Source organism: Macaca nemestrina, chromosome 4, assembly GCF_043159975.1.
Source record: "Macaca nemestrina isolate mMacNem1 chromosome 4, mMacNem.hap1, whole genome shotgun sequence".
Lineage (NCBI taxonomy): Eukaryota > Metazoa > Chordata > Mammalia > Primates > Cercopithecidae > Macaca > Macaca nemestrina.
Genome location: NC_092128.1, coordinates 66,510,627 through 66,523,175, shown reverse-complemented (window position 1 = coordinate 66,523,175; position 12,549 = coordinate 66,510,627). Strand labels below are relative to the sequence as shown.

General features: G+C 37.9%; 1 protein-coding gene across 5 annotated transcripts in view; it reads left to right on the top strand.

Annotated features, from left to right (window-relative positions):
* Positions 1–12,549, top strand: part of ELAPOR2 (endosome-lysosome associated apoptosis and autophagy regulator family member 2) — a 176,300-nt gene that overhangs the window by 63,523 nt on the left and 100,228 nt on the right. Inside the window, exon 2 of one of the 5 annotated variants that reach the window (XM_024790944.2) lies at positions 10,797–11,145. The exons of the other annotated variants lie outside the window; for them this stretch is intronic. The gene's annotated coding sequence lies outside the window, so the exon portion shown is untranslated. The remainder of the gene's footprint in view (positions 1–10,796; positions 11,146–12,549) is intronic. 5 annotated transcript variants of the gene reach the window in all.

The window sequence follows — 12,549 nt, the reverse complement described above, 5'->3', positions numbered from 1 at the left end:
CCCTTCCTCAAGTGGAGGAAATGGTGTTCTGGAAGCTCAGTGGCTGTGGAAGGCAGAAAGGAGATAGAGAACTCTCTCTAATCTCCTGCTGATGCCTCCCATCTGATGAACACCCAGAATCCAAGGGCAAAGGGGTCTGAGTGATACAGTCCAGAAAGGTCAACCTCTCCAGGCCTGCCTTGGAGAATGGATCTGGAGAGCAAATGGTGAGCCACCAACATGCAGGATCAGTGGAGATGCTGTTTTATTTTCTTAATAATGGGGGAAATGTTAATCATTTATTTGTTGAGGGGAGCGCCAGATGAGAGATAGGCATTACCAAAGCAAGAAAGAGGCAGAATAATTAATGGAATGAATGGAACACATTTAAGGAGAAGATGAGATTGGAAGAACAGGCAGAGATGCTTGTTTTGGAAAGTAGGAAGGATCCATTAGTACTTGAGACCCACAGGAAGGAGGCATGCATGTCAGTCTGTGCATGCCCAAACACAGAAGATGGGAGACAATTTGAGGAAACTAATGCCTAGAGAGCTTTTATGTTCTTGTCAAGGTAGAATGCAAGGTTATTTGTTGAGAGCGAAGGGACTGAGCTTGAAAAAATTTTAGATTTGTCATGAGGAGAGTGGGAAGGTGAACTGACTAGGGAAGGTGTCCATAAAGACTGCAGAAAGTGGATGGGGATCCAGCTGAGATAGGAAGTGCTGAAGTACTAAAAGCAAGTAATAAAAGAGGGAACTGCCTCTAATGTATGTTAGTAAGTGAATTGCTAAGGTTAGTAACTGTAATATAGCAAAGACAGAATTGTGCTTGTGCTATTTTTGGCACTTGGCTTTGCCTCACCCATAATGTTTGATGTCAGAAACCTGGAATCTCAGATTTGTCTCAATACCATATTTCCTCAATTCTAAGGCACCATTTATTCTAAAATATACCAGAGTTTTATTACCTTTTTTGGTAAGTGAGAGAAATTGCCACCAACCAATTTTTTCCAACTGACAATAGTATAAGTGTATCCACTTAATTTTGTATAATTTCTTCTTTAATATTTCTGTCAAAGACCAAGTCTGTGCCTTCGCCTGGAATATCTAGCAAGCTTGTCCAGCCTGCCTTAGTTTGCTGTTGTTCTGTTTTGTTTTGTTTTAGGCTTTTAGCAGCCTGAAACCATGATTTTCAGTTTCTGTCTTTAGTGATAAGTGGAAAAGAGGGATGAGGAAGGGGCTTTAGTGGCCCAACCAGAAACAGAAACTAAGAACCCATGATTGTATTCTCTCCCTTGGATACCCCTGGGAGTCTCATGAGTTACTTCTGTCCATGGGAAGTTTGTGAGATTGGGTGACATGTTTCTTTTCTAAACCTGTGCTTGGGATCCTAGCTCGCATTGGCTTGACCTGATACTACCTCTGTCTTGCCTTCCATATTAGTATCCCCCAATTTTCTTCTTTTATTACTCTACACCCTGTTTTGCATTCTCTCCACATTATGGCTTTACCCATGTCAAGTCTTTTGTGAACTCATGCTCTGGCTCAGTTGGGTTTAGGCATCTGCCAATTAAGGTACTTAATCCATTAGTTTTAACAGCATCCCATAAGTTAAGGCTGGACTGGTGTCTCACATTTCCTGTTGATTTTGTTTGTTAGGTTTTAATTTATATTTCCCTACTGTGAATAATTTGAGCTCTTTTTATTAATACCCCTAAGAGCTTCTTTGTTCTACTGGGTTACACTTATGATTCTGTCACCTGTAGCTAACCTCTGTCTCTTTGGAGTTATTCAGAAGTGTTTGATAGTATCTGAGTGACAGTCCTTCAAGATGCATGAAGTGGTTGTATGTTAGCTTTTAAACTTAACGTGGTCTTTTCTTGGGGAGTTGGCAACTTCTGTCCTGTTAATTATATTACCTCTTGTGGCAGAGGTAATTTTTGTACACACTAACTTTTGGTCTCTTTGCTGCATGATTGTGCAATCTTTATTCAGTTGCTATAAACAGAAAGTTAAAGATAAATCCAACTCTTGTGATACAGGTAACCAAAGTGCTAACAAAATGAGTGTATAGTTGGCCTATTAAATTTGCATAGACATGGGCTCTGACACTTATTCTGCAAAGCTAGTGACAAGTTTCTTTTGATGTCATTTCAAAAGTCTTCAAATCTGCACTTCAGAATTGAAGAAATGTGTCAGTACCTGCCTCACAGTGTTGCCACAAGGATCAAATCAGAAAATATACAGTTACAGTCATTATTTTCTGGTGTCTAGTATAGTTTATGACCTGAAATACAATAATTGAGTAAGAGTTTTCCTGGCACTGAAGCCTAAATATTACCATGTGTATTTATTCCTATAGCCTTACAAGATAAAGAGGTGTAAGACATTACAATCTTATTACAGACAGACAAGGAAATTGAGGTTCAGAGGTACTGAGTGCCCTTCCTAAGGCACACAGTTGGAAAAATGATGGTGCTGGGATGAGAATCAAGTTCTTGCCTCAGACTCCTTCTTAGACTATAAATAATCTGCCTGCTTGAAGTTTCTGCAGTGAATCATGGAGAAGGGTCTGAGAGCACTGAGAAAATGTTCCATTATTTTTCCCACAAAGGAAAGATATCCATAGGTACTGGTGAAAAGAGTAAGGCAAATAGGCTTCATAGTTCCCAACCAGTGTGCCTTATATTTTTTCTTAATTTATTCCTAGATGCAGAGATGTGTATTATATTTTGTGAACAGATAAATGTTTAATTTTCTTACTGGAAGTGTATTAGTCTGTTCTCATGTTGCTATGAAGAAATACCTGAAACTGGGTAATTTTTAAAGGAAAGAGGTTTAATTGATTGACAGTTCCGCATGGCTGGGGAGGCCTCAGGAAACTTACAGTCATGGCTGGGGAGGCCTCCTCTTCACAGGGTGGCGGGAGAGAGAATGACTGCAAGCAGTGGAAATGCCAGATGCTTATAAAACCATCAGACCTCATGAGACTCACTCACTATCACAAGAGCATGGGGAAACTGCTCCCATGATTTAGTTATCTCCACCTGGTCCCACCCTTGACAGGTGGAAATTATGGGGATTACAATTAAAGGTGAAATTTGGGGACACAGAGCCAAACCATGTGAGGAAGTGACCATGACATATTAATATATAACTTTTAAAAATATTAATAAAGAGAATGCCATAGAAAAGCCATCCTTATCATTATTTTCTAATTTTCTCAAGTAAATATTAATACTTATTACTTGTAAAATATAAACTTGATATGATAAATGGTATCTTAATTTTTTAAATAAATGTGCTTAGAAAAATGATTGACATCCTAACAGTGGTTATTTTTGGTTGATGATATTATGATAGGTTTTTTTGTGCTTCCCTATTTTCTAAAATCTTCATACAGAATATGTATTGCTTTGTAATCAGAAAACAAAATATCAAATATTGTTTTAAAACTGACATAGGAAAACAGACAAAGCTGAGGAATTAGAAGAAATGTGGTTGAAAGTAAAGATATTTTGGAACAGATAACTTGTGAAGAATTATTTTTAAATTTACTTTGAGGTTATTGATTCCCCAGGAGACAGGGTGGTGTTATGGTATTGAGAGTACAGGGAGAGGTATGATATGGGGAGAGACATGATATCGAGAGGTACAGGGAGAGATTGGGTGAAAGGGGATATTGCTAACTAAATTCTGCTTTCTGTGATATACAGGGAGGAATAGTGAGGCATCAGCTTTTATTTTGATTTATGTTTATGAAGTTTTTAGATTTAACATTAGCTCTTAGGATCCAGCAAGGGAACTATAATGGTCATGAGGACAGGCTTTGGAGTTAGGCACTTAGGTTCTATTCCCAGAACCCCTATAAATCAGCTGTATGATATTGGGAGGTTACTTAAATCTTTGTTGGTTTCCTTATCTTTAAAAACTCTGCCTTATAAGGTGGTGGGCAGCACTAAGATATTGGGAACTTAGCACAATGACTGATATGTATCAATAATGAGTGGCAGCTATCATCACCACCACATTCATCAACCTTGACTGAGATTTGAGACATACATAAATATGAGTTGGCATTATAGAATGATTGCCTATCTCAAGTATCTGTTAGCACCTATAGTTGCAGTGCCAGCAACCTGACTCACACAGTTTAAACTTGAAAACACAGAACTTATGCAGGGCAGTTCTGAGGACCCCAGGCCCTAGAGTGCCTTAACGTTATGCATGATGGTTGTACTAGATGCTCTGCATTTTTAGAGAATCTAATATTTATGACATTTTGGTGGTGTTGTATGTTGATTGTCTTTTCTCTGGAGCATTAGTCAGATTTTCCTTGTTCTTTGTATATCCAAGTGAGTTTTGATTATATTCTGGATATTTTTAATATTTGTTGTAAATCTCTAGATCCTTGTAAAATCCTCTGTAGACGTTTGGTTGGTTTGTTTTAGCAGGCAGTTGACCTGGTTAGGTTCAGACCGCATGTTTTTTCTCACCTTTTGTGTGTGGTGGTTCCTTCCAGTGTCTATTCAGTTTTCAAAGCTTTGGCTATTTTTATCTTTTGTGTGTGTGGAGAGGGGAGTTGAGGGGTAGGATCATCTGCCCCTTGCTCAATACTCAGGGTTTAGTTCAGATAGTGGTTTATGTTGTGGTTCAGCTCTCCATGCTTTCGCTATACTTCTTTGAGTATATTCCATATTTGCACAGTCTGAAGGTGAGCCTGGCACTGTCACTTCATAGACTGAACCAGAGGTTTCTCTTCTCCATTACTCTCTGAATATTTTCTCAGGACTGCTTTTTATATTTCCTCTGGCCAGAAAGATGGATTATTGTATAGTTTTAGCTTGCATGTTTTTGTGCAATTCCACTTGACTGGGATGAAGTGACAAGACAAAGAAGGAAGAAAAAAAATAATAAGGATTTTCTCTTAAACCCTTTGCACAGCTGAAGTCCCTGTTCTAGTTATTTTATGTAGAGAGAGGTTTTCTCTTGGGGTATTAGGTGTTTGCATTGTTGTGGTGGCATCGGTGCTGTTCCAAACTGGTGCTGGCCTTGGGGAAAGACTGGAAGAGAAAAAGAACATTAACATAAAAAAGCACATGGATCTGCCTCTCACTTTCTGATCCCATTTCCCCTCTCCCAATACTCCAACCACAGGGATCTTTTTTCTTGTTCCTCTGGCCAGAAAAATGGGCCTCTCTTGTAGTTTTTGGCATTCTGCACCCACTGTGCAATTCTCTGATTTGGCCCACCTTCAGCTCACGGAGAAAAAGGAAAGAAAAGAAGCCAGGTAACTCCCTACCATTGTATTAGCTGTTAGAAAGTTCTCACTTTCTTCTCCAGACTACCTGCTATTATTTATTTTGCAGAATCTTGCTTTTATATTTTGGGCAAAAGAGGAACAAGAAACTATAGTGGACTTTCTTCATCTTGGTTAGCACCACTGTGAATAGTTTATTGTGACTGTCCAGATAGCATGTCCATATTAGGGCCTGGCCAGGGATTGGCCCACTCAGAACTGCAAAGTGTAATGAGAGCAGGGGACATGCTATTACCTAAAGGAATAGGAAGCCATGCCAGGCAGACAGAACAGCAGGTGTCTAATGTTTATGGTTAAGAAGAAAACCTTTTAATAGATGTTTTAAGGTTAATTTTAGAAAGTATAGTTATGACAGAGGTATTATTAGGGTTATATTATTTTTTTTAAAAAAGTTATTGATTTTAAGATATTCTTACAGGGTCAGTTGAATGCAAAAGAACTTAACTCACTTATTTTTATTTATCTCACAATTTGCAAACAAAAACATAATTTTGGATGTCTTAATGTTCAAAGCCACTTATCACCTATGCTATTTCTGTACAAAGTAAAGCTCAATTTCAAGTGGCAGCATTGGCAAGAATTAGCTTTTACGTTTAAATTGAATTTTTATAATTTTTTTTCTGTCTGAGATCTGCCAGTGGCTTAGCTGAATTCAGATGTGGAGTTGCCCCTTCTGAAGCCAAATTTTGAAATCAGCAAAGTGTGCTGTTGGTGCTCCATCATCTTTTTGTTCTGTTTTCTCTCATTTGACTATTCCCACTTTTCTTTATCCACTCTGTAGCAGAATCCTTCTTGTATCTGCTCATTTCAAAAGTACTTAAGTGTTGAATTTTCCCTTCCATATTCCTTTCTTCAGAACTTATCTGACCTGTGTCTTACTTATGACCTTGACTTTAAAGCCTTGCTAGGTGAATGCCACCCATCAGAGAAAGTGATTTAGACTGAGGAGCTAATGAATGTTATGGAATAATCCTTCAGTGGTATCCTTTGAATTTTCTCATGTCCCACCAGGTATCTTATCCTAAAGTAAGGAGAAATATGAATTTTTTAAATGTCTTGGCAAAAAAATTACCTGAATTGAAGGAAATAAATATATTTTAACTGTAGAAAATTTTGAAAATATAAATTATATAGAATAAAAATAGTCACATCACTCAGTTAACTACTGTCAATCTTTTAGTATATATACTTATAGCCTTTTTTGCATGCATCCAACACACACACACACACACACACACACACACACACACACACTCACTCTACAGGAGTTCAGATATATTGCTTTATAACCTGTGTTTTATACATAAATATGTCAGAAATAATTTTGTTATTAAATATACCTTTTTCATATTATTTTAAAATGGACTATATAAAACTCATTATGTGTGTATACCCTAATTTATTAACCAGTCTCTTATTGTTGCACAATTGTTTTAAAGTTTTCACTATTTTAAATAATGCTATGATACAAACGTGGCTTCCTTGGATTACATGCCTAGAAGTGGAATTGATGTATCATGGGGTATATATAATATATTCTGAAATTTTGATGTAGTTTCTCTTGGTGCTTATTAAATAGTAAGTAGTTGCTCAAATCTTGCAAAAGCAAAGATGCCCTTTTAGTTTCAGCCTGATTAATTTAGAAGAATTTATAGCTTATATACAGGTAAGTTTTAACCATATATAATTAGACAAAACAAATGGGTTTCCAAGGATTTTCCTTTTCCCTTTTTGGAAAATTATACTTTCATATACCATTGCGATTTTAATTTGGGCTTGGAAAAAAAAAGAAAATTACTATTACCTAGTTACGTGAGGACCCTTCAAGAGGTAGAGGGAGGGATCTTCCCTCCCTTCTAAGAAATTTTAAATTTTACTTTATAAAGTGGTAACTATCTTTCTTGCTATTCTTATGTTTGGATGTTGTCATATAATAGAGACCAATACTACCTTTAGACCAGGCAAGAGGGGCCCCTGCCTTGGTCTCCACTGTAGAGGGTCCTCCTCTAACTGTGTCCCTCCTCTTGCTTTACAGTCTGTGGGCCAGGGAGCTGTGGCCACCTGCATGTCATGCCCCAACTTCTTTTGATCATACTCTGCTAACATGACATTGAAATTACCTGCCTAAAAGGTCCAAGATTGCTTCTAGGGCCTTTGTGAGGTTTCCCAGGTCCATCCTCCTGATGTATTAATAGAGCATGCCATTGTGGCACGAACACTTACTAGAGTTGGATGTGCAGGTTGGGGTTGCCTCTTGTATGTGAGGCAGACCTCTCAGGGTGCAGGGTAGGTATTGAAGAGGAAGAGGCACATCAATTTATACTCCTGGCCTTGGTCCTGCAAATAGTAGGGGTGGACCTGAAAAAGAATCTGTTACACAGTGATTTGTTATACAGATTTCCACATGCTATTACAAGATGTAGGCAGAAAGAGCCTTCCAGGCAGAGAAAAAGTCACTTACATGCTGGACTCTGGAGGCGAGGAATTGTATAGCATATTTGATCCTGTAGCTTCAACATTTCATATATGAATAATGTTAAGAAATGAAGCTTCAAGCAGCAGATCGAGAATGAATCGAAAAAGGCTTTTTATGCAATGCAGGATTGTGGACTTTATCCTCAGGCCGATGGGAAGTCATTCTGGGGTATTGAGCAAAGATGACATAATGAGATCTTCCATTTAGAACTGGCTGTGGAGTGTAGTGGGTGTGGGCAAGAGCAGAAGCAAAGAGGCCTGTTAGGCTGATGGTGTTCATCTGGACAGCAGGAGATGAGATTGAGATAGGTCAGGAGCCATGAGGATGACCCTTGCCTACTATGTGGGACCGTACTGTGGACAAATTCACGTGGGTTAATGTCATGAAAATTATTTTGGAAAGCTTACAGAATTATGCAAATATTGTTAATGTTTTTAATGACAATAGTAATGATCATATTATGGATAAAGGTTACATTCCAGCTAATCTAAATTCTAAGGTAAGCACGTGTGAAAATCAGCTGAAATGATGTGGGAAAGGATACCAGTGTAGGGTGTAACATCCGCTGAAGGCACCTTTGGGAGGGCAGGAAGATGGCTCTTCTAGTCTTTGGGGGCGGTGGTTCAAGCAGAAAGGACAGTGGTATTGAAGGTAGCTGGACTTGGGGTTTCAGTGTTGGGGATGTGTGCCCGAGGTGGATCTCATCTTTCATTACTTAGCTGTTTACATAGGTCCATTTATGTCCCTGAATCTATAACCTCCCTAGTTGATTTTTTTTTTTTCCAGAGGAAATAACTCTTCTCTTGTCATGAGGTGAAAGGGAAACTGAAAGGTTTACATTCTGTGAGCATAAGTTCTCTGAAAAGGAATTTGGAGGAAAGAGTTTGTTTATTCCAGTGAAGAGTTTGCAAACCAGGGAGATGCAGCCTTTAATGAAAAGGAAGTTGAATTCCTGAGAACAAAGTAGGATTAGGGTTTTACAGCAAAACTCACTGCACGGGTTCCCCATCAGGTTCATTTGTGCAAATGAAGGATTGACACTCTCTTGTTTCTGATTGGGTGGTGCAGCTGAGTTCTGATGCGCGATACAACCAAGCCCTGATTGGCTGGGCAGAGGAGCTTTGATTGGTTGGTTCCAAGCCTCAAATCAGAAGTCTCTGTCAGGTGTTTGTTTCCAATGGCCTTGTTGGGTGGTGGTTTCTAGCCATGGTTTATCTCGGCACTGACGATAAAAAATGGTTTGGCTTGATTGTAGAAAGGGAGGTCGTCTAACACTTTTACATCTTTCTGAGAACACAGAATGCGTGACTGCTTCTTCACGCAGCCGTGGTTGCCTGGTTCTTTTTAAACTTTGACCACCTCAGATAGCCACAGGGAGTCCATTTTGTCTGTCAGCTGGGGGCATACTTTAACAATTCTCAAACAGATTTTCAACCAGTCTTTCTGTTTTTAGATAGATTTTTTTTTTCACCTCTGATTTCTGAGGTTTTTCTGCAGCTCAAATCACCATCTCTGTTATCCTTGGCTTTCAGCTTTTGTGGCCTTGATAAGTCAATTAGAGCTCACCTATGCTTTTCATCTTCCAGAAATAATTGTTGCCACCTGCATCTATTGCCGTTTTCACTTCTTTTTGGTATTTTTAATCCTTTACTCTCTGCTCTCTTTAGAAACTCCATCCTTTTGCAGGTTGGCAAGGAGCAGAGATAAACATATATTTAATTCAATAAGTTTAAATGTAATTAGATAATAAAATGATGCATGTATTTAAAGACTGTCTTATACAATAACATATACTTTCAATCTGAGAAAACTGGTTTTAAAAATATTTTTCTCATTATCTTCGATGAGGGTTTTAGTTCATATTTCTAATATTAATATTATCGTAGCTTGTCTAGCTGCAGGTTTCTTGAGAAAATAGAAATGTTTCTTTCATTTATTCGTAGGTAGGTGTGTTTTAGAATGTTCATTTTTTGAAAATTTCCTGAGAAGTATGTGATTACAGAACGTGGTTGGTTTCTCTTTACCAAGAACAGTGAAAATATGGAACATAGACCATAAGATGTGAAGCATAGCTTTTTCTTTCAAAGATTCAAAGGAACCTGAGGTTCAAAGAGTTAGTTGAGTCACTTAGTCTTAAATTTAGTAATGGCAGAGGTGAGGTTGGGATCTAGGTTTGTTGTTACCAGTTCATTACCTGTCCTTTTACAGGCAGGGATTGAGAGCCATAGAAAGAAAATAGTCTAAGCTGGATCTTTCCAAGAAAGAAGCCTTATGTACTTTCATTAACACTAGAATGTAAGCCCCAGGAGAGCAGAGAATTGGATATTTTGTTCACTGCTATATCCCCAGAGTCTACACAGTGGCATGTGGGAGGTACTCAATAAACATAAAAAATTTCAAAAATGAATTGAGCACCTGTTTACAAAGATAGACATTGAACTCAGGTTTAAAATATGAACTTTTTCCAAAATAATTTCTAAAAAGAAATACAGTGGCCACAGTGAAAAGGATGTGTCACAAATAGATCAGATACATATTACTTAGCAGGTTTCCATGGTAGCATCATGTTCCTTTTATAAAAGAAAAACTTGAATATAAATATTGCTGCACAGTTCTGTGCTCATGTACTTAATAATGTAGGCTAAAGAAGCTCATATAAGTTGCATGTATTTCTGCATTAAGTATTCTTCTGCTTTTGGCCTTTCCACATAGTATAATGAGGCGTGCACACTCATTGCAATTGGAATTAATATAATAGTGCCACTGCAATCTCGTGCTGTCTCCCTTTTTTCCTCTTGCCATTTCGCTCTCTCAAATAAGTGTGCCAAGTGCTTTGCTGAGCACTTAAATTCGGAAGCCTTTCTCCCAGAGGAGTTGCGGTCTCATCAAATACAAGGTTACGCTGTTCTCAACATTTCACATTAAAAAATTCAAAGGGAAGGAATTTTACTTGAACAAAATGAAATGAAGAAAATTAATTACATTTGCTTCTTTTTGTCCTTTCCATTTGTGTGTGTTCTAGGTACCAGCATTTTCTCTGCCTTGAAGATAGAGGCTTTCTACTGCCTCTGCTGCTTTTGATTCTTTACTAGAATTTGTGGTCATCTGCTGTGTCTTGATAATTAACTGCGGTCAACTCTTAACTGCCTACAGAAGATAGACAGGGAGCATCAGGGAGCTGATTTTCTCATTGGCAGTTTACTAATATGAGCAAATCTGAGTACAGAAGACCAGGAGACTACATTCAGTCACTCACCTATTCATCCACCCTAGGCTGATGTATTTCACTGCACACCTTTAGGCATAGTTTCTTCAGGCTTGATCTTGCTGCTTACCACATCCTATCAAACTAGCTGTTTTCGAAGGAACTGGTAAGTGCTAAAATAGTTACAAATCCTCCTATATTTCAGGGTCTTCTCCTCAAAGCCTTTTCTCACTGTTCCAGCTCACAGAGATTTCTTCTGACTTTGAAATCATAATAAAATAGGGTCACGTTTTGTATACTCTTACACACATACTCTACTGAATGCGATTCTAACATTTAAAGGTCCCTATTTTTCTAGAAAATCTGAGAGTTAAGGAATTTTATTGGAAATTTTGATGGGAGTTTTTACTTGGACACTGACTTGTGATGTCACTGTTCCACTTTGAGCCCTTACTCTTTATGCTTTCTTATAAAGTTTTGTGTGTGTGTTGTCTACTTCAACAAAATCATAAGCTTATTGAGTACAGGAACTATGTTTTACTTAAAATTTCTAGTTCAACCATTGTGGAAAACAGTGTGGTGATTCCTCAAGGATCTAGAACTAGAAATACCATTCGACCCAGCCATCCCATTACTGGGTATATACCCAAAGGATTATAAGTCATGCTGGTATAAAGACACATGCACACGTATGTTTATTGCGGCACTATTCACAATAGCAAAAACTTGGAATCAACCCAAATGTCCATCAGTGACAGACTGGATTAAGAAAATGTGGCACATATACACGATGGAATACTATGCAGCCATAAAAAAGGATGAGTTCGTGTCCTTTGAGAGACATGGATGCCGCTGGAAACTATCATTCTCAGCAAACTATTGCAAGAACAGAAAACCAAATACCACATGTTCTCACTCATAGGTGGGAATTGAACAATGAGATCACTTGGACACAGGAAGGGGAACATCATACACGGGGTCCTATTGTGGGGAGGGGGTAGGGGGGAGGGATAGCATTAGGAGATATACCTAATGTAAATGATGAGTTAATGGGTGCAGCACACCAACATGGCACGTGTATACACATGTAACAAACCTGCACATTGTGCACATGTACCCTAGAACTTAATGTATAATAATAAAAAAAAAATTCTCCCATAGCCTTTAGGCCATTAGGCCATCATAATTATCTAATAATTAAGTGCTGGGAAATAAAGAATGATATAAATAAAAATGATATATTGCTATATGCATAAATCATATCTAATATGCAATATATGTTAATGTTAATATATAAAAATATATGATCAATATGTCAACATATGTACATATTATTTTATTTGTGAGATTTATTTGAAAAATTATCTAGTCTATATTTTAACTGTAAGTATTGTTATCAGAACTGGGAGGTGATTCCCTGGTGTTTTCAGTAAGCACCATGTAGCTTTTGTAGTGTGGATGATTTGGTGTTTGAGGGGGTACCATGACATCCAGTATTTACTTGGATGTATACTGAATTTTTGTGTTTTTGATGTAAGCACAGTTTGAATTTTTGTTATTCAAGGATTCA